The 22,120-nt window shown below is 39.3% G+C and overlaps 1 protein-coding gene across 1 annotated transcript in view; it reads left to right on the top strand.

The window, feature by feature from the left end:
* The window catches only part of opn7d (opsin 7, group member d), an 85,872-nt gene that overhangs the window by 25,532 nt on the left and 38,220 nt on the right, over positions 1-22,120 (top strand). The gene's annotated exons all lie outside the window — the stretch shown is intronic.

Below are 22,120 nucleotides of genomic sequence, written 5' to 3' on the forward strand. Positions count from 1 at the left end.
TTTAAAAAAAAAATGTATAGCACCCAGATGTGTGTGTGGGGGTTATTTTTTAAATACAGTTTTGTTTAACCACACTCACTTTTTGCTCTTCTCCCAAGGAACTCATTCCTAGAAAGGGCACAGAAGATTTATGAGGAACTTAAGGGAATGTAAAAGGGGGGCGAGAGCTTGGGCCTCAGCACTGCTCAACCACTCCTCTTTCTTTGCCACAACCACAGCTCCCCAGTCTGTGTACGGCTTTTTCTTATTGCGCTTCCTTTGCCCCCCACTCCTCGGAGGCAGGGGCGGATTTAGTGTATTGTGGGCCCCAGGCAAAATATAGGAATGGGGCCCTTTACCAACACATTTACCTGGATCAGGTTTTCTCTGTTGTGATGCTTGCTGCTGCACAGCGGTCTGTCCCATAGTTGTCAATTTTTCTACATTTTTCTTGTAGTCTACATGTTATAAAGGCTTTTATTCTTGTTTTAGACCCCGAAATAGCAACAGTAGGCTATATGGTGAAATCATACGTGGAACTGTCCGAGCGGTGTGGTGTGGCTTAGAATTGTCAAATTATAATTTTCACCCCAGTGCAGTTACAGTATTCAAGTTTAAACAGATTATAACAGTAGGTATAGGTTAACTTTATTGTCCCCAAGGGGAAATTCTGCTTGGGCACAGTGCAGAGTTGCTTCATAAAAAACATCACAAAAGACATCACAAATCACAAAACACATCGACAAGAACCTGAGAAGCATCTACATATTGTACTTCACAAGAAAAAAAAGAAAAAAAAACAGAAGAAAAAAGGGCATTGTTGACATCACAGTTTGATCACTGATTTAATTTTCATAGCCTGTTTCATAATTGTGTGATCATACAGGCTCTGTATAGGCTCATAGTCTCTCCTCCCTATAATTTTCATGGCTGTTTTGTGCATGTTGGCAAGCTTGTTTTTCAGCTTAATTGTTAAGTTGCCAAACCATGCACTAATTCCATATCTGATGACACTCTCCAATATTGCATGGTAGAAGATCATCATGATCTGACTGCTCACACCATACAACCTTAGACGCCGTAGAAAATAAAGCCTCTGCTGCAGTTTGTTGCACAGGTTGTCAACATGTGTATTCCAGCAAAGAAGACTGTCGATGTGGACACCTAAGTATTTGTATGAGGACACCTGAGTTACTGGTTTTTAATGACCACTGGCTCGTGGTCTGTAACTTGCCTCGGGTCGAAGACCATCTCTGGTGTCACACCATTTAACGAGTCTATTTACCACCATTTAATGTGTCTATTTCATCTTGGTACACAGAGGAGTCTGCATCCTTGTACAAAAGGCTCAGGATCACGGTATCATCAGCAAATGTCATTATATAGTTGTTAGAGTGTACATTCCTACAGTCAGTATTAGCGTAGGTTGGACACTAGGTGTTGCTTTGGGGTAATTTTCTCTGCGCAACTCCCTATACACAATAACGCAAATATGTAATTCTATTAATTTTTATTTAATTTAACAAATTTAAATAAAAATTAAAATCAATGAAAATTAACTATAATTTAACACACTTAAATGATTATTTCAACCAAAAAAGAAGTACAAATTTGCTGTGCATTTAATGGGGTGAGTTACTGTGCACCCGTCCTCTACTTGGGTCCTTCACAGAACACGAGTGAATGCCAAGTGAATTAAGTTATAGCTTGAGAGACATGATATTTTCATTTGCTACCAGTAGGATACACAAGGCGCAGATGGTTGTCGTGGTAACGAACACCACATCAACCGCGTGCTGAACGCGCATCCCGTATATAAAGCATTTTTAGGGGGCCCTTGGATTTTGGGGGCCCAAGGCGGTCACCTACCTTTGCCTAATGGTAAGTCCGCCTCTGCTCAGAGGGGAAGGCCTGGTAGCCGCACTCGTCTTTTGCTCTTCTCCCGGGTTGAGGGAAAGGGTGTAGATGACTTAGGGGGGCCTGAACCCAGCGAGGGATATACTTCCCAAAGGCAGCCGACTGCGTTCTCGCTTCTATGAACCTGTCCAGAACCGTCTCAATGGCCGTGCCAAACAGTCCCAAAGGCGAGACAGGGTCATCAAGGAGGACAGTTGTATCTGACTCCTTGATCTCTGACAAATTATGCCAGAGATCTAGCTCTCTGTCGCCACCATAGCAGCCATGAACCGACCAATAGAGCGGGCCGCATTTTTGGTGGCACGAAGAGCTAGGCCATACCATAGACTGTAAAAAAAGATGAACAACGCACTTTCACTCTCTTCCATTGTAGAAGAGTGAAGCCGCCAATGTCCCAATGTGGCGCTGACATCTTGTGCTGATTTGGGTCCTGATTCTGCTCAGCACTGAGCGTGATGTGGAGCCGCGTTATCAAGGCCCACACTCTCGCAGAGACGTTTAGTACAGCAGAACAACTCATTATGTCGGTGTGAAATAAACAGTTATGGAAATGTAGAAATTAAAGTTGAAGCTCCAATCTCCTCCTGAAAATCCCCCAAAAAGTCTGTTGGTGCCTCAGTGACTACTTCGCTGAGAAGCTGTCAATCACAGCTGTCAATCATGACGTCACACTCCCATTTTTATAGCAGTTGTTTAGTTTGCCTCACGTCCCATTAGACTACATGGAGAGGGCGGGGTTTATGACCTATACTGGGACCAACCACCTAGATCGAGACACTTTGGCTTCACTTTTCAGGACTTGTGCGGCACGCTTGGGCCATACGCAGTTCAGAGACTGCCTCAGGAGATAAACCCTTCCCCTGATCAAGGTCTTTGAGCAGATCTGCTTGGTAAGCTTGCAGTACTGCCATAGTGTGCAGAGCTCCACCAGTCTGCCCAGCCGCAGCATTTGCTCTGCCCACTATCCTTGATGTTGTGTGAACCATGGTTTAGAGGGCAGTACGGGAGCCTTCAGAATGAGGATGTCCCCGGTGAAAAGGTAATTCCCTAAATTCCTTTCCACCGAGACATCCACCCATAACCCCGCTCTACATTCGAATAACTCGAAGCCAGATAGGCCGCACAGCCAGAGTATGGATGTCTCCACACACCTGACATCTCATTGTGCAGGTCTGGGAGAAAGGGAAGACTCACCGGAGCTGCACACTTACAATTCAGCAGATATCGTTTATCTAAACGACCTTCCACAGTCTTGCGCTTCAAACCGGACTAGTTTAAACTCTGGCTGTGGCATGAGTCATAGGTTTCACCAGCTCGTATTCAGCGGTTTGCTGCATCGAGCTGGAAACAGATCTATTAAATATATCCATTTCTACTGACACCACATCTATTATATCAGAATCACAGCTTGCTTTCAAGTTCAAGTTTACTTGAAAGGGAACAAAGATATTGACAATATTCAGTTTCAAATTCGACAGAGGGCTCCGTCTGCGTGGGGTTGAATGATTGCATTCACTTTGCTATTCATGAATATGTCATCAAAATAAGCATGGGGAACTCTGAGCAATTGTGAAGTAAAGCAATACGTTTCAGAGAAATAGCAGTGTTCTGTGGAGTTGGAAAAATCATGCTGACAGAGAAATGTTCTTTTCTGTGGATCACAAACGATGAACATATAAAAATGTTTACACACTCCTTTCCTTACTGTAACACCATAAATGTGATATATTAAAAGTCATGTAATTTGTGCGAGGAACAGATTTAAAAAGTTGTTAGTACAAATATCTTTATAATTTCTTCTGTTTTTATGGCATGCAGGTATACTGTATATGCAATTCAAAGTCACTCTGGAATAAACGAGTTAAGGTTTTAATCTTACAAATTGTATGATGATGTTCTTAATCAGCATCTTCTTGTCTATGCCAGAAAAGGTTCTAAATTGAACTATAAAGGGTTCCCAAGGTATCATATAGTGAATTTATTTTTAATTAATATTATACAATTTTATGAACTAAAAAGCTTGTAAACATACTTTATCACAATCATTTATTTTTAAATAATCCATTAAACATGAAAGTATTTTCTGTGGATCACAAACGATGAACATATAAAAATGTTTACACACTCCTTTCCTTACTGTAACACCATAAATGTGATATATTAAAAGTCATGTAATTTGTGCGAGGAACAGATTTAAAAAGTTGTTTTTAAAGAATGACTGTCATCATTCATGAAAGTATTATGCAATAATTTAAGACATTTTTCCTTATATAGAACCTTTTTTGGCATAAAGTGTTCTTTAAAATTGAGTCAAGAACCCTATGGTTTCTTTCCATGTAGAATTATTTTGAAGTAAATGTCACTCCTTGTGATAATTACATTTACAAAATATCATCTTTGATATTTATCAAATATCAAAGAAAGCATAAAGAGAGTATAAAAGAATGTCCTTAATCAGTGTTATGCAATAGAATGAAAAGTTTGCCTTTTTTTAAAGATTTTAGTAAATTCTAAAGCCACAATCTTAGTTTGAACTAGTGAAGCCTCAAGCCTCAGTGGGAATATGTCATTTGCGTCTCAGTTTCTGTACTTGGTATAGGTGCAAAACAGCACAAAACTTTTTCATTCCACGTAGAATAATTTTGAAGTAAATGTCATCCCTCTCCTCATGAAAATTACATTTACAAAATATCATGTTTGCAATATTTCTCAATGGCCAGTGAGGTGATGATGTTATAAGGATGTTTAGATATTTCTACTGAAATACAAGAGAAAGATACAGCTTAAGAACTTTTTGCGGCCCACTTTATAATCAAAGAAAACCAAAGAAAGCATAAAAAGATTATAAAAGAGTGTCCTTAATCAGTGTAATGCAATAGAGTGAACAATTTTAAAGCCACAGTCTTAGTTTGAACTATTGAAGCCTCAAACCTCAGTGAAGAAGCAATATGAATATGTCATTTGCGTCTCAATTTGTGTACTTGGTATAGGTACAAAACAGTACAAAACGAATTGATGAACCTCTTGACCTCAGTTCATTTTAGTGTGGTGGTAAGATGCTGACTTGTGTGTTTTTACAGAGTCAATGGATCATATCAGTTCATTTGAGAGGTTTACGTATAGCAGCATTCATTACAGTAGATATTCGCCATGCTTGCAAAGCAGCTCAAGAGTACCACAGACACTTTTTTTATTTAAGAATAATTTGCCTTCGCTTCCCTCTGCGGATAAGAGCACATCAAAGCATCCCATTCATTCGATATGCGTTTTGCAACAGTGAGGCTGTTGACCGTTAAGTTCAAATGCTAATGGCTCAGAATCCGATTATAGTGGAAAATTTAGATTAAAGTGCAAAGGAAAGAGGGGAAAATAAAAATTTGTCTTTAATGTTTAAGCATGGGATATATAATGGCAGTTTACTATGTGCCATTGTGGTTTCTTTTAACATTCAGTCTGGAAAGGGGTGGCAGGGTTAAGTAAATTTAATCAAGCCGCAAAGATGTTGGATTTGAAATTACATAACCATGCTGATTGAGCATATTAAATGGAGAAGTGCAAGGGGAGAAGTGCATGAAGGAAAAACTGCAAGAAAAAAAAATTGAAAACTAAACACAAAAATATGTATATATTTATATCTAAATTTAATGTTTATGTAATTTAATTTTATTAAAATTCCATCCATTTAGGTTACTGTTTTAACATAAATGCATAAAATGAATGTGATGCATATTTGTCAGTCATATATAAATGAAACAAGAATGAGATTTATGTATTAGTACTAATAAACTGAATGTTATAAATGCAAAATAACCAGGTTTATATATTTATCATCATTAAAAACAATCTATAGCTTGCGCGAAAGCTCGCCAAATTTGAACCATGATCATACTTTTAAAATAATTAAATTTAATCTTTTTTTTCTCACAATTAACAGATCTGAATAAAATCTTCCACTTAATCCTCCTCACTCTCCTCTTGGGACCTCGCAGTGGTTCTATCTGCCCTGCAGAGTGCTCCCTTTTAGCCTTTGCAATCAGTGGAGCTTAAGTTCCTGTCCATGAAGACAGCGCTCCTGACCGCTTTGGCCTCCATCAAGAGGGTAGGGGACCTGCAGGCATTTTCGGTTGACGAAGCGTGCCTGGAATTCGTGCTGGCCAACTCTCACGTGATCCTGAGACCCCAGCCTGGATACGTGCCCAAGGTTCCCACCACTCCGTTCAGAGATCAGGTGGTGAACCTGCAAGCGCTGCCCTCAGAGGAGGCAGACCCAGCCCTGGCACTGCTCTGTCCAGTATGCGCCCTCTAGGACCTCAGACCAGCTCTTTGTCTGATATGGTGGGAAGCTGAAGGGAAAGGCTCTCTCCAAGCAAAGGTTGTCTCACTGGATTGTGAACGCCATTGTCTTGGCTTACCAGACGCAAGGTTGACCATGCCCCCTTGGTGTGAAGGCTCACTCCACTAGGAGTGTGGCTTCCTCTTGTGCTCTCACGCATGGCGCCTCACTGACAGACATCTGCAGAGCTGCAGGCTGGGCGACACCCAACACATTCGCGAGATTCTGTAATCTCCGAGTGGAGCCAGTGTCCTCTCATGTACTCGCTACCAGTGGGCCGGTAATAGGACCCGCTCGGTGTCATCGCTTGCTGCGCCATTCCACTCCGTGGACTGGATGTGTGCGCTATTTCACTCAGATGAGTTCTTCTTTCCAAGACCCTTAGTTCCTCCTACACTGATGATGCCGTCACCCCTCATGATTGGCTAGGTTTTCCATGTTTTTCCCCCGTTGTCGACCCCCACATGTGTATTTCCACGGTAAATCTCCTTCGAGCTTGTGTTTTCCCTCTCTCTCGAGGTTGAAACATTCCACCCTGCGGGCTGGATACCTCTGAGTCTTCCATAGGTCATATGTGTATTCTAAGTCCTCCCTATGGGTAGGCATTGTTTTACATGTTCCTCCTGGGATATGTTACCCAGTGTACCTTGGTATTCTTGCGTTAAGCCTAGCCCTTCGTCCGTGCTAGTCTCACTACAGGGAACTCAGTCTTGCGCAGGGCACTGGAAGACAGCCGATGTGGCGTGATTATACTGGGACCCCTAATTTCGTCAGTCGCTGACGTAACTCGTAGTGACTGTACGAAAGGGAACATCTCGGTTATCCATAAGCCGCTTTCCGACTGGAGGAACCTTTTCACAGTTCCTAGAACTATTGGCTAAAGTACCCGGATGTCGGCGTGTTCGCACCGCAGGAACTAGGAACGATTTTAGTTCTAGGAACTCCATTTGGAGGAACTAATTTAGGTCCTACTTCAGAGTAGGGTCTAAACCAGCACTACAGGAACTATCCGTGACGTTAGTGTACGCTGATTGACCGAACGCACGCGGAACACCAGCACCCGCCATTTTTAAAACAGCTATAATGTAAACACACAGATTATAGCCTATATATTTACTCCAGAAACTAACTATACAAACATGGAAAACAGTGATAGATGGGTCTCTAAACCTTTATGCTGAAGAGAAAATCCAACGCAACTTTGAGGGGACCAAGCCAAACATGATTGTTTATCTGCCCAGCTAGCAACACTGGACATCAACCACACGGCATAGGCTAATAACTTTTAGCTAATAATTTTTTTCATATACTGTCTACTTTCTATAACAGTTCTATCTAATAACATATTAAACAGTACTGTTAGACAGATCGCTAACTAATAAACACAGAGCATGCGAGCATTGTTTGCTCTGGCGTTCTCAGCGCCGCCAAAATAAAGGTCCGTCGCGCCGTCAAAATGAAAGTCACCGTGCTTGCGTCACTCCCTTACCCCTCCTACCAATTCCTATGGCCACTTGGCCAGTGCGAACGCAAACAGCAAAACCGAGTTTGGGGGAGAGTAGTTCATATAACTGTTTAGAAGTGGACAGTTCCTATAACTAAGTTCCTGTAACTACTTGGTCGGAAAGCGGCTCATGTAACCCTTGTTCCCTGAGTAGGGAACGGAGACGTTACGTCCCTCTGTCACAACCGCTGTACTGCTGGAATAGCCTGGAGTTCAGTCTCGGCTCCTCAGCGAGGATACATAATGCAAGATTGCCACCGCTCCTCCTTTTATACCCACGCTATGGGGCGGAAATCGCGGCATGCAAATTCCGTAGACACAAGGCATTTTCATGCCAAAACTCGAAGGTGATAGGCTTCTAAGCGAAACCCCCAATTTCGTCAGTCACTGACGTAACGCGTAGTGACCGTACGAAAGGGAACAAATTCTTCATGCCTTAAAATAGCTTGAATGCAACTCTACACCCTTGGAAAAAAACATTTAAATATGTCAATTTGATGATCAAAGGTGAGTTTTTAGGGATAAAATTATTGACTAAAATTATTGACTTTAACTTTAAATGTAATATTGAATCACACATTACAGTTAAATTTATAATCAAGAACTTTACATGCTGCGCTTTAGTTTGTCAGTCAACACATCAAAAGAAGTGTACTTTAAAGCATGGCAAAAGATTTATAAAACATAATTATTTAAAATGTTAAGATTTTAATTTGACATTATTACAAAGTGCACTTTTAAAAGTGTATAAGTATGTTAAAAAACAGTCATGAAATTGATCTCTCTTTGTGAACACTTTTATTTCAGAATATTATATTATCCGCAAATACAGTTTGAATTTCTGTAGAAAGTTAGCAACTGCATTTGATCTGGTAAGAATGTCTGAGCTTTTATTATGATATATCAAGGGTTCAAGGTCTTGCAGGTTAACATGGTCCAGTCAGGCCTAGCCGGTTGATGCCGTAACCACACCATCTGACAACAAAGAACACTTTTCTCCATCGACTGCCATTGAAAAGTATAGCTTGCTATTTCACGAATGGGCTAATCAGCATTATCAGGACAGCTCTTTCCAGTCATGCAAGGACAGCTCCTATGTACTTGAATGGTGAAAGAAAAACTGTTTTGTCAGTGTCACATTTGAATAACATTTCAAATCAGCCAAGAAATCTGACAAAAAGGTCTAAACAAGATACTGTAGTAACCGTACAAATGAAAGACAACCCCATTAGGTTATCTTTGCTGACAGTGAACGGTCAGGATCAACTGCACATGTGTGTTTACAGACGGGCACAGTTCCCTATTTACAGCCCACCTCCTAACATCAGCACCTGTCCAGACATCTGCCTCCTCTTCTCCTTTACTGCGCCCCAATCCTCCTCGATACACGTCTTCTGCTGTCTCAGAGCATCGCTGACTACACTGATACACTCCAACTTATTCTGTCTCTCCTTTTAAATCTCATATGGCACTGCTGCTTTTAACAGTTCAATAGGTTTCAACAAGCTGTTATCTAATTGAACAGTACAGTTTTTATAAACCCCTGAGGAATATTGTATTGCTCAATAGCTCTTTCACAAATTAGTTGTTCTTTCAGAGAGTTCTTAGTTTGTATGTATTATTTCACTATTTTTATTGCTCATACTTATGTGATTTGTTGTGCTATGCTTTTAAGCAACTGTCCGTTGTTATGATTTCTGGAAGGTGGTGAAAAAAACCCATAAACCTGATGAAGAGATTTAATATCTATATGAGACTTGGGCCATTTAACAACCACCTAGACACCACGCTATAAACTCAACAGTTTTGGAAGGAGTAGAAAATATAAATAGTTAAAGTAATAATCCTGTCATTTGAAATTTTAGTTGAAAAATTTAATGGAACAGTTTATTGAACTTTTAGGCATCTAAAAACAATTGCACATGTGATTTTGTAGAGTATCATATTTGATCATTCAGGCTTCTATGGCTCATATATTAGTGAGAATATGGAGCTCACACGCGAGGAGGAAAAAAAAAACACCTCAATTTTATTCAGAGGCCCAAACTGAGCAAAATATGCAATTTCGAGCAGTTGCCCCAAAAGTAAGATGAAATTGTGATAGATTATGTAAATCAGTGAAATCTTTATAACAGTTTTGCAGACTACTCGCATAGAATGCATATAAATATCAGCTGTCATTCGATATCTTCCATTTACAGTGAGGAAAATAAGTATTTGAACACCCTGCTATTTTGCAAGTTCTCCCACTTAGAAATCATGGAGGGGTCTGAAATTGTCATCGTAGGTGCATGTCCACTGTGAGAGACATAATCAAAAAAAAAAAAACAGAAATCACAATATATGATTTTTTTTGTATGATACAGCTGCAAATAAGTATTTGAACACCTGTCTATCAGCTAGAATTCTGACCCTCAAAGACCTGTTAGTCTGCCTTTAAAATGTCCACCTCCACTCAATTTATTATCCTAAATTAGATGCACCTGTTTGAGGTTGTTAGCTGCATAAAGACACCTGTCCACCCCATACAATCAGTAAGAATCCAACTACTAACATGGCCAAGACCAAAGAGCTGTCCAAAGACACTAGAGACAAAATTGTACACCTCCACAAGGCTGGAAAGGGCTACGGGGAAATTGCCAAGCAGCTTGGTGAAAAAAGGTCCACTGTTGGAGCAATCATTAGAAAATGGAAGAAGCTAAACATGACTGTCAATCTCCCTCGGACTGGGGCTCCATGCAAGATCTCACCTCGTGGGGTCTCAATGATCCTAAGAAAGGTGAGAAATCAGCCCAGAACTACACGGGAGGAGCTGGTCAATGACCTGAAAAGAGCTGGGACCACCGTTTCCAAGGTTACTGTTGGTAATACACTAAGACGTCATGGTTTGAAATCATGCATGGCACGGAAGGTTCCCCTGCTTAAACCAGCACATGTCAAGGCCCGTCTTAAGTTTGCCAATGACCATTTGGATGATCCAGAGGAGTCATGGGAGAAAGTCATGTGGTCAGATGAGACCAAAATAGAACTTTTTGGTCATAATTCCACTAAACGTGTTTGGAGGAAGAAGAATGATGAGTACCATCCCAAGAACACCATCCCTACTGTGAAGCATGGGGGTGGTAGCATCATGCTTTGGGGTGTTTTTCTGCACATGGGACAGGGCGACTGCACTGTATTAAGGAGAGGATGACCGGGGCCATGTATTGCGAGATTTTGGGGAACAACCTCCTTCCCTCAGTTAGAGCATTGAAGATGGGTCGAGGCTGGGTCTTCCAACATGACAATGACCCGAAGCACACAGCCAGGATAACCAAGGAGTGGCTCTGTAAGAAGCATATCAAGGTTCTGGCGTGACCTAGCCAGTCTTCAGACCTAAACCCAATAGAGAATCTTTGGAGGGAGCTCAAACTCCGTGTTTCTCAGCGACAGCCCAGAAACCTGACTGATCTAGAGAAGATCTGTGTGGAGGAGTGGGCCAAAATCCCTCCTGCAGTGTGTGCAAACCTGGTGAAAAACTACAGGAAACGTTTGACCTCTGTAATTGCAAACAAAGGCTACTGTACCAAATATTAACATTGATTTTCTCAGGTGTTCAAATACTTATTTGCAGCTGTATCATACAAATAAATAGTTAAAAAATCATACATTGTGATTTCTGGATTTTTTTTTTTAGATTATGTCTCTCACAGTGGACATGCACTTACGATGACAATTTCAGACCCCTCCATGATTTCTAAGTGGGAGAACTTGCAAAATAGCAGGGTGTTCAAATACTTATTTTCCTCACTGTATATGTCTTGGTAAGATGATGTTTAAATGCTTAGTTTTATGGTCAAAGCTCTGTAGTTTTTATTGTGAGGGCAAAACTTATAATGCAATGCAATACAATGGGGATTGAGAGATGAACAAATGTATCATATCTGAGATTTTTCTAAGAAATTATGAATGAATAATTAAGTAAATCTAAGATGCTTCAGTCCAGTAAATGTTCATCTTGAAATATTGCTAACAATAAAAATTAGTCTAATGATTATTTTACAAAAATCTGTAAAGATTTCACAGCAAAATAAGTGAACCACGACCTGAAGTGGGGCGTTTTTATAATTACTGGAAAAGTATAAACCATCAATCAGACGACGGAAGGCTTAGATTGTGTGCGACAGGTTTTTTAGTGATCTTGTTCATAATTTAGAGGCCTTCGATGGCATACACTCACCTAAAGGATTATTAGGAACACCATACTAATACTGTGTTTGACCCCCTTTCACCTTCAGAACTGCCTTAATTCTACGTGGCATTGATTCAACAAGGTGCTGAAAGCATTCTTTAGAAATGTTGGCCCATATTGATAGGATAGCATCTTGCAGTTGATGGAGATTTGTGGGATGCACATCCAGGGTACGAAGCTCCCGTTCCACCACATCCCAAAGATGCTCTATTGGGTTGAGATCTGGTGACTGTGGGGGCCATTTTAGTACAGTGAACTCATTGTCATGTTCAAGAAACCAATTTGAAATTATTCGAGCTTTGTGACATGGTGCATTATCCTGCTGGAAGTAGCCATCAGAGGATGGGTACATGGTGGTCATAAAGGGATGGACATGGTCAGAAACAATGCTCAGGTAGGCCGGGTCATTTAAACGATGCCCAATTGGCACTAAGGGGCCTAAAGTGTGCCAAGAAAACATCCCCCACACCATTACACCACCACCACCAGACTGCACAGTGGTAACAAGTAGGGATGCAACTAACGATTATTTTGATAATCGATTAATCGGGCGATTATTTTTACGATTAATCGATTAATCGGTTTATGTACTTATATTTTAGTTTTGCCCATTTTTTTCCAAGTAAATTATTAACAAAGGGTCCTTATCATTCAATATAGACTTTTTAGAGATTTTAACCATTTTGCATTGTCATATCCTCATCAAAAACATACTTGGAGTTGTGTTTTATTATGTGTTAGTAATCCTTTGTCGAACTCTTCTGCTATCAAAACACTGACCCATACGTACTCTAGCAAATTTCACAAGGAGACTTCAAATGTTTTCACCATGGCAGTCATTAGGGCTCCTAAAGTAGTTTAATAACATCCCGAACAAAGCTTATTAAGAAATCTTGCAGAACATATTTTCACGAAGAATAAGAATAAAGACTACAGTTGCAGTAAATTGCATTTTATTTTATTTTTTCCTGTAAACACACAGCTTATACCTGGGAAACAGCTTTATAGCTTATGCTGTGAAATCAATCAGAAAGTTGAAAGTAGCTTTTTTTTTGGTAAATTTATGGTAAACTTTCGTTCCTACCAAAACATTAGTTCTGAGAAAAAATAATGAATTGCAGAGTTTAACCATCATAGAGTTAAAGTATATCATTTGCTTGTGACAAGTCCAGTCAGTTTAACAGAGAGCCCCGGCCGCGCGCGCGCACTCACCCGAACGCTGTCTTGCTCTCTCTCTCTCCCTCGCGCATATTAATCAAAATCAATTGATACGATGGTATCGGAAAAAAAAAACTCTCCAGTGATGAAATGTTTTCTTTGTTGACAAATCTTGTGCGATATCCTAAACTGCCGAATGCTGCTTCGTTCGATTAGTTTTATCTTCCGCTTTTTTCTTTTTCTTTCTCGAGCTTACTCCACTGCCGCCTGCCTCCGCCATCTCGCTGAATGCTGCAGAGACGCTGTGCGGGAAGCACGTGACATAAAACAAGGCCAGCTATTGGCTATTCGCTACTTCTCCTGCTGTACTGGCTGAGTAAAACCTCCGGTGGCTCATTACTGCCACACTTTGGTCACCGCAGATTTAAAATATGCACGAAATGAGCCGCTTATGGCAAATAAAAGTTATTTAGCAACTAATCGATGACTAAATTAGTTGACAACTATTTTAATAATCGATTTTAATCGATTAAATCGATTAGTTGTTTCAGCTCTAGTAACAAGGCATGATGAATCCATGTTCTCATTCTGTTTACGCCAAATTCTGACTCTACCATCTGAATGTCTCAACAGAAATCGAGACTCATCAGACCAGGCAACATTTTTCCAGTCTTCAACTGTCCAATTTTGGTGAGCTCGTGCAAATTGTAGCCTCTTTTCCCTATTTGTAGTGGAGATGAGTGGTACCCAGTGGGGTCTTCTGTTGTAGCCCATCCGCCTCAAGGTTGTGCGTGTTGTGGCTTCACAAATGCTTTGCTGCATACCTCGGTTGTAACGAGTGGTTATTTCAGTCAAAGTTGCTCTTCTATCAGCTTGAATCAGTCGGCCCATTCTCCTCTGACCTCTAGCATCAACAAGGCATTTTCGCCCACAGGACTGCCGCATACTGGATGTTTTTCCCTTTTCACACCATTCTTTGTAAACCCTAGAAATGGTTGTGCGTGAAAATCCCAGTAACTGAGCAGATTGTGAAATACTCAGACCGGCCCGTCTGGCACCAACAACCATGCCACGCTCAAAATTGCTTAAATCACCTTTCTTTCCCATTCTGACATTCAGTTTGGAGTTCAGGAGATTGTCTTGACCAGGACCACACCCCTAAATGCATTGAAGCAACTGCCATGTGATTGGTTGATTAGATAATTGCATTAATAAGAAATTGAACAGGTGTTCCTAATAATCCTTTAGGTGAGTGTATATCAAATATAATACAGTAGGCTTTATAGGGTTAACTTTGACTCAGATGTTTCTACTACAATTTACTACAAAAGTAAAACAGCTCAGATAATTAGACAGTTTGTATTTGACAGACACACCAGTGATCCTCAAACTTAAATGAGATATTTAGTAACATAACCTATTTTGGACATAAATTGGAACCTCTCCACAGATATGAAAACAAAACAAAACAAACTTGGACACAAACAACTGCACAGCTCCATCTACATCTACAATGCACAATAGCCATAACTTCACACTTGAGTAAGTCATGGCATGGCCAACCGAGCCTGAATATCCCTCCCTCCAGCCTGCTGATTGGCCAGTGGTGTGTGAAAGATCACACAGTGTATGGTACATGTGTCATGCTGCATGTGGCACAAACCCAGTGCATGTCACTGCAGTTACGCAAGACTTTTAGAAACGTAGATTCCAGCGGCAGTGGGTTTTGGCTAAAACCATCGGGCAAATAATAATAGTTATGAAGCAGGGGTGGAAGATGGCTTTCAAAGCTAGCATTTACTGTATATCAAAACCACAAATAAATGATATTTTCACAGTTTTTGCATAATGGCAGCCTTGTTGAAATTATTCTGCTCACAAGTGATATTTACCTCGTTTGTTTTAGTTTTTTACACATCATGTCTTATATTTTCATCTCAAACATGCTCTTCATTGACGATGTTGTCTGCTCTGTAACAAAGAACAACAATTTTGTGTACAAATTATAGGTTGTAGTGGAAATTATGCCACATCTGATTTGTGTTGATTAGTTGAAAGTGTAATATTTCATATTTTAAGCAATAAAATGTATTTCTACATAAAATGCGATTGACCACCAATGAGCCACAATGACATCATGCTACTTTTATTTTAAAAAACAACAACCTCTGATACATAAAATTGCCTGTACTACTGAAACAGCTGCAGTGTCCAGTGATAACAACAGAAGTGGGACGTCTGAAATTTGAGTATGAAATGTTCTGGACTCTAACGCAATGATGTCATGCATCAACAATTCTTCCCATAAGGCACAGACGCTAAACATCCACAATAATACGTGACACTTTACATTCCCATCCTCAGATCAAAACAAACGCTTTGCCAGGCGGTTGAGTATAGCCTTCCTGATGTTATCGCAACTATTAACATGTTGTCCTTCTGATGCCTTAGCCAGCGGATTAGTGAAGGACAGGCGGAGCGGCCGCCCTTGGCTGAAATGAAGCCGGGCTGGGCTATGCTATAGCTGCCCGCTTTGACACACACACACCCGCATAAAAGACCACTAATCGGATGAGCAATGAATGTTGAGTTGAGCTTTTGGACAGTTTGTCCACTCTTCTTGTCCCACATTTTCATGGCTATCATCTATCTGATGATGTTCAAGATGCTACATTCCAGTACAGCTCTGCACTTGTACCTAAAATAAACAAGATTATTTGTGTTTTGAGAGGTTTTTAGGAAGCATTTAGATAAAGAAAATAGCCTTTTGGCCGGTCAATACTTCAATACCTTCAAAACTAGAAACCTAGGATGCACCTCATGAATACTCAGATTAATACTCACTGTAATTCCCGCAATTTGTGTTATTTCATGGTTGGTTGACTGTACTTGAATTTATTGCTATATCAGCTTTAGCAGATACAGATTCAACATTCAACAAAGAATTCAATAAGTAGGCTACACTAAAGAAAAAAAAGTTGTATATACAATAGTTGTATATAAAAGATTATTTAAATGTACTTGTGATAAATATTGTAAAAGTTTTTCTGGGTAATCTCGCAATTGCGAGTTAAAAAGTAACAATTATGAGAATTTAAACTCCCAATTCTGACTTTTTTCTTGCAATTGCGAGTTTACCTTGCAATTCTGAATTTTTTTGCTCAAATTGAGACATATAAAGTCCGAACTGCAAGACAAAAATCGCCGTTCTTAAAAAAAACTTCAGCTCAAAATCCTGTTTTTTTCATGCAATTGCAGGTTTATATCACGCAATTCTGACTTTTTAACTCACAGTTGCGAGCTTATATCTCACAATTCTGAGAAAAAATTCTGAATTGTGAAATGTAAACTCGCCATGCACTTTTTTTTGCATGGCAGAAACAAGTTTGTGGTACAATTGACATTTTGGTGGTTTTTCGCCCTTCAATAAATGTCCATGAGTCAGTCTAGTATGTAATGTCATTTCATAGTTTTGATGATTTATTTAAAAATGTGAAAAATCAGCATGATTAAAAGTGAGTTAGTGTGACTAAACATTTGGTGTTGGTTTATATTTTAAGCTAAATGTCTACATTTTCGGAAGAAAATTTGAGTGCTGCTGTCCCACGCAAAAGTCAATGACAAAAGATTAAAATGTTGTGGATGGCGGGCAGGTTGAGTATTTTTAGCGCATTGCTTTTCAGACTGTCACAAGTCTCTATAATATTTTGGTCTCTATATAACTTGGATCCCTTATTGTAAATCTACAGGATTCTTACATCCATTTCATGACCCGTCATAAATCTGATCACTTAGAAATAGCCTATTATAGCACACTTCTACTCAACAAGCTGCATGCGTTGAGGAATCATTCATGGCTTCAGCAGAAACAACATGGGACGAGTTATGTGCCGAAGATTAATACTTAGGGATAGGGGTTTGTTCAAATCCCTAATCCTATCAGAAATAATAGTAGTGATGCCTGCCTTAGCATCTGTTTTTATGTCGCCGCCTATAATGATGCAGTCAGCCACAGCAGGATGAAATATTACAATGACCAAAATGTCCTTAACATAACTGTCCAGCTCTAGCATTTCATTAGAGATAATAACTCTCCTGAAAGCTCATGTAAATGGACTAAAAGACTACATTAATCATTTCAACATGGAAATGGACCAAAAGAACAAAAGACATGACAAATGCCGCAAACACTCAACGCACAGTTCAAGGACACCCATGTTATGTTCACTTGCATATTAACAGCAATTCTAGCCAGTGTGTAGAAATGTGAAATCATTATCTTAAAAGCTAGGTGATTTGTTCTAGAAACATTTTTTTGTTATGCTGGTTGAAAGTCTCTTCACATCCTAACAGCAATTACTAAGTTAAGTGGTCTAAATGTATAATACATGTATGTATTTCTATTGCACCTTTGAACAAAAGTTCAGATGGCACGCAAGAGCTTGCTAGTAGCCTATACACTGAGTTTCCATTCATTTTTGTGACGAGCTCCACAAATTTCACGGAAAGGAAACCGGGAGAGCAGAAAGCGGCATCCTCTTTGTTTTATTTTATTGCGAGTGTTCACATTTCGAATGATGTCTTACTTTTATCTGTGAGTATTTTAAATAGTTTCTGCTGTTATAATGAGGGGGGTAGTGTGCAGACATTTGTAGCTTTTTCCCTTCGATACCGAACTCGTTTCGAACAGTGACCCCAAAACGGAGGTACGTACCGAACCATGACTTCTGTGTACCGTTACACCCCTAATATGAACAGATGAATTGTTTACAATAAGATCTATAACACAGATCTTATTTACAGAATAGACTGAGTGCATTTTTATTTCAAGCTGACTTTTCTCAGCCTCTTTCACTTTCACTGCATGGAAAACAGTAGCTGGGTCAGTCCATCTCCAGTGTTTCAAAAATGTCACATTTTCCTTTTTTTTTAGCTTTAATAATTACATGTTGATGCAAGTACATCATGTCCTATCTAGACTACAGATGTTGAGATGCTAATTAAATAATCACTCAAACGCTAAACGCAAACAGATGTTTGTTTCATATGTTTTCATGTTTCTCTAGCAAAATATCAAAACATGTTTCCGAATAGTTTTAATGCCTAGTTGTGTTCTTTCTAACCCGTCTGTGTGGACTCTTGCCAAGGCTCATCTGTTTCTTTGGCTTATTAGGCTAGTACTCATTACATTCTCTTCAGGTCTTGAGCAGGAAACTGTTTTTGGCATTATGACAGCTTTTTGATGGAATTACTGAATACAGGTGGAGAGACATGCGTGAGCTGGTAATGAGCCTTCTCGCTGCCACAGAGGGGGAATCATGAGATGAGCATGCTGAAGTTCTACTTATTTTATCATTTCATTGCATAAAGCAAACAACGGTGTGACGGTCAGTGTTCCTTGACAGACCATATATGGACAAAGCATCACTGAACAAAAAGAAAAAACATTTAATCCAGCATACAGGGTTTGTTGCAACCCGGGCTCATTGGAAATACATGACAAAACTGCACAAATGTACCTGTACATACATTTCACTATAGTTTCCATTTGAAATGAACACTTGAAGCAGTAAAATGCAATAATATTTATTACTTTTCACACAAATTATCGGGAAAATTATCGATAAATAGAGTTATTTTTGCATAGTTCCTTGCACAATGCTATGCTATGACCTCAAAACTTTTGATTTGCATGATTTGTAAACTAATACATTTTGACGTTTACATCACATAACTAGCTCCATATAGATGGCTTTTCTGACATAAACTTGGTAGCTCACCTGGTACAGCGTTACACTTGCGAAATGGAGAGCTCGGATATGAGTATTGTGAAACATGAGTCACGACACCGCATAAAAGAGCTTGAAGACTTGTAGTAGAAGCAAGCTAAAATGGCATGGTTGGTTCAGCAAATGTGTTTTTATCTTAGATCAGCTTTTGTTTACAGTATTGGTTAGGTTTAAAGCAAGGTTAAGTGTAAGTGGTACGATAATTTCAAATGCATTAGAGCATTAACCTTTTAGCGCCATTCACAGTACATTTAAATTCTTAACCACCATGATAAGTATAACAACCATTCTGAAACATTATACAAGGAATGCAATATCATTCAGCAAATATGTACCCACATGCTTAGGTGTATTTCAAGTAAATATTTAATGTCAAATGGTTAATTTTGAACTAAATAAAAGTTACAATGTGTACCTTTAAGACAGTTATTCTTAAACCTCAATGCATCATGTTGCCTTTTTTTTGTTGACTTTTCTTTACAATTTCCTTTTATACCGTAGTTCTTCCCTCTTTAAACTGAACATGAGCATTTTTTAAACTTTTATTCTGTAAGATGCCAGTTGGAATTTAGAAATTCTTAGCTTTGATACTTGGTACAGAAATATGGGCCTCATATCTTCTAATAGGAACATTCTCAGCAAAGTTATATCAGAATATTCTAAATGGGCCATTTTTTCTTCAAGCAACACTATGTAACATTTTTAACCTTAAAATAATGTTTCCAAAATCGTTTCAGTGGTTCATCAAGTCGTAACAGGGTGAAAGGCACTTATGCCTCTGCTTTGCGGCCCTCTATCGGCTATAACCGCACCATGTAAGATTGCCAGATCGGGTCGCGTTTCTGTAGTTCTAATGAGACATAAGAAAACTACAAATTTGACTTGCTTTACGGCAAGCGTTACAATAGTCATTATTTAGTTTTTCTTGGTTTCTGATGTCGCAATACATCATGCTTTCATAAAATCATGCATCATACTCTAACTTGTCTGTGGACATCGTTCATTCCAAAGCCGGTGCTGGATAAACAGTGGGCGTGCGTGCGACAGTAGGTTGCGGTAGGCTAAATGATTTACAACAGCGGTAATTGACAATTCCGCTTCCAACCTGTAGGGGGACCGCAGAGGAAAAGTTCCATAGTGTTGCTTTAAGTCACATACAAATATTTCTGTCGTGACAACTCTCGGAATGATTGGCTTGGTAATGGTTATGACGATGTTGCATGTTTGGTCTTGGCAGAATAGATCTGCTACGCTGCTGCTGCTTTTTCTTCTGCTGCTGCAGAGCAAGTACAGGACTTGCTACTGCCAATACATACATGACATGCTGCTGTGAGCAAGTAAGACATGCTGCTGCTGTACAATATAGCATACATGAATTTCCCGTTGCAGATCTATACAGGTGGAGCTGGGGAGGTGGATTGTTTCTGAAAGCGCACTGCACTGCTAAGGCAAATGCTACCCAAATATTTGAAGGTTGAGCAGCGAGCTCATTGGTACGGCAGGAACCAATCAGCTGCGCCCTCTAGATAACGATGTGATCATGAGCAGGCGAGTTAAAGGACCTATTAGCCTGCGCCATTTAGAGTTTCATGACAGAACTTTGTATTCTACTTTGAAGTCAGAATATATGTAGCCTTGTGCAGCCAACCTTTAAACCAAATAAAATACATAATAAAAAACAAAATAGAAAACCAATCAGTGGCCAGACAGTGATTTCAGAATGAATGGAGAACAGATTGCGTCAACATGAACCGAAACATGGTTTTAATAGTTTGAGTTTTCGCTGGTTTTGGCTGTGAGCACATTAGTGATGCACCTATCAGAAACAAGTATTAAAGAGAGCTGTGAAACAAAACAATATGTATTATAGTAATCGTTCACGCTGATTACACAGTGCTTGTTCTTTGTATCTGCTTGACTCATACAGACAGAGAGACAAGCTGTTCCTAAACCTCAGGCAGAGGCTGAAGCATCACTCCTCTGTTTCATTACAGCTGAGTTGACATCTATCAGCCTCCAGAAAGTAGGCCATTTGCACAATTTGGTCATTGACTCCTCCAGTTGTGTATAGATAGTAAGAGGATTTACAGGGAAATCAGTGTACGACCATCTTTATGTGTCTATCCTCAATAAACTATTCACATACACATGATCTGTATGTGCGTGTTTTCAGGAGAATTTAAGGACAGGAAACAAAGAAAGTGTTTGAGAGCTTCTAGTGGGAAAAAGACAGTAGAAGCGAAACTATGTGTTATCTTCTGAGAAGCGAAAGGCAGCTCTCTAGGATACTTGATTCTGATTGGACAGTCGTGGCATTCTGTGGTCAAATGTTTGGTTTAATAACACTAAACGGTATTAACTATTACCCCAGGCAAACAGTTTCCTACTTTGCGGATTTTAGTTTCATGCTTTTCCCTATTTCATTATTTATCTATTGGTATTTATGTCTCAGGGGTTGATTTTTAATCTATTGATGAACTAACAGATTAAATATTAACTAATAAAACATTTGTTTCTTTTGATTACACGAAAGTCACACTGACTTTCTTATAATAAACTGACTTGCCAACTTTTTACATAATTTATTTATGCTACTTTCAAATCTTTTGCAAGGCAGTGGTTGTCAAATTATAACTTTTTTTGCCCATAACTGCCTAAAAATCTACTCACTCATGTCTCTGCAAACATATATGACTTTTTTATCCATGAAGCTGAAGGATGAGAGGATGGTAATTGTAACTCAAGCTCCAAAAAGCACATAAAAGCATAAACATAGTCCATATGTTTCGTGTGCATTATTCCAAGCCTCCTGAATGCTTTATGAGGAAAAACAGACTGTAATTTAAAACATATTCACTTAAAATCTTGACCTGCCCCAGTTTTTATTCTTTTTACATAAGCGCAGAATAACGTTACGCAAAGCTCATTGGTTCTTGCATCTATCGCCAACGCAGTACAGTAAATTTCCATTTTGAAAGTAAAATTATGTTATGTTAATTATGTCAAACAATACATAATGTGATGGAAATGATATTTGGTGGTTAAATTAGAATGATATTTCAGAAACAAATTACAAAAATGATTCTTTTTACTGGACAAATTTAACTGGAGTTTATTTTAGGCCATAACCCAAAAAAAGGAGATTTCCTTTCCTTCCTTTACATGTTCTATAAAACAAAAGGACTGGACATTCTTGTGTTGGCATTAGC

The sequence above is a fragment of the Abramis brama genome, assembly GCF_963993115.1.
Source record: "Abramis brama genome assembly, chromosome: 16".
In the NCBI taxonomy this organism is placed as follows: domain Eukaryota; kingdom Metazoa; phylum Chordata; class Actinopteri; order Cypriniformes; family Leuciscidae; genus Abramis; species Abramis brama.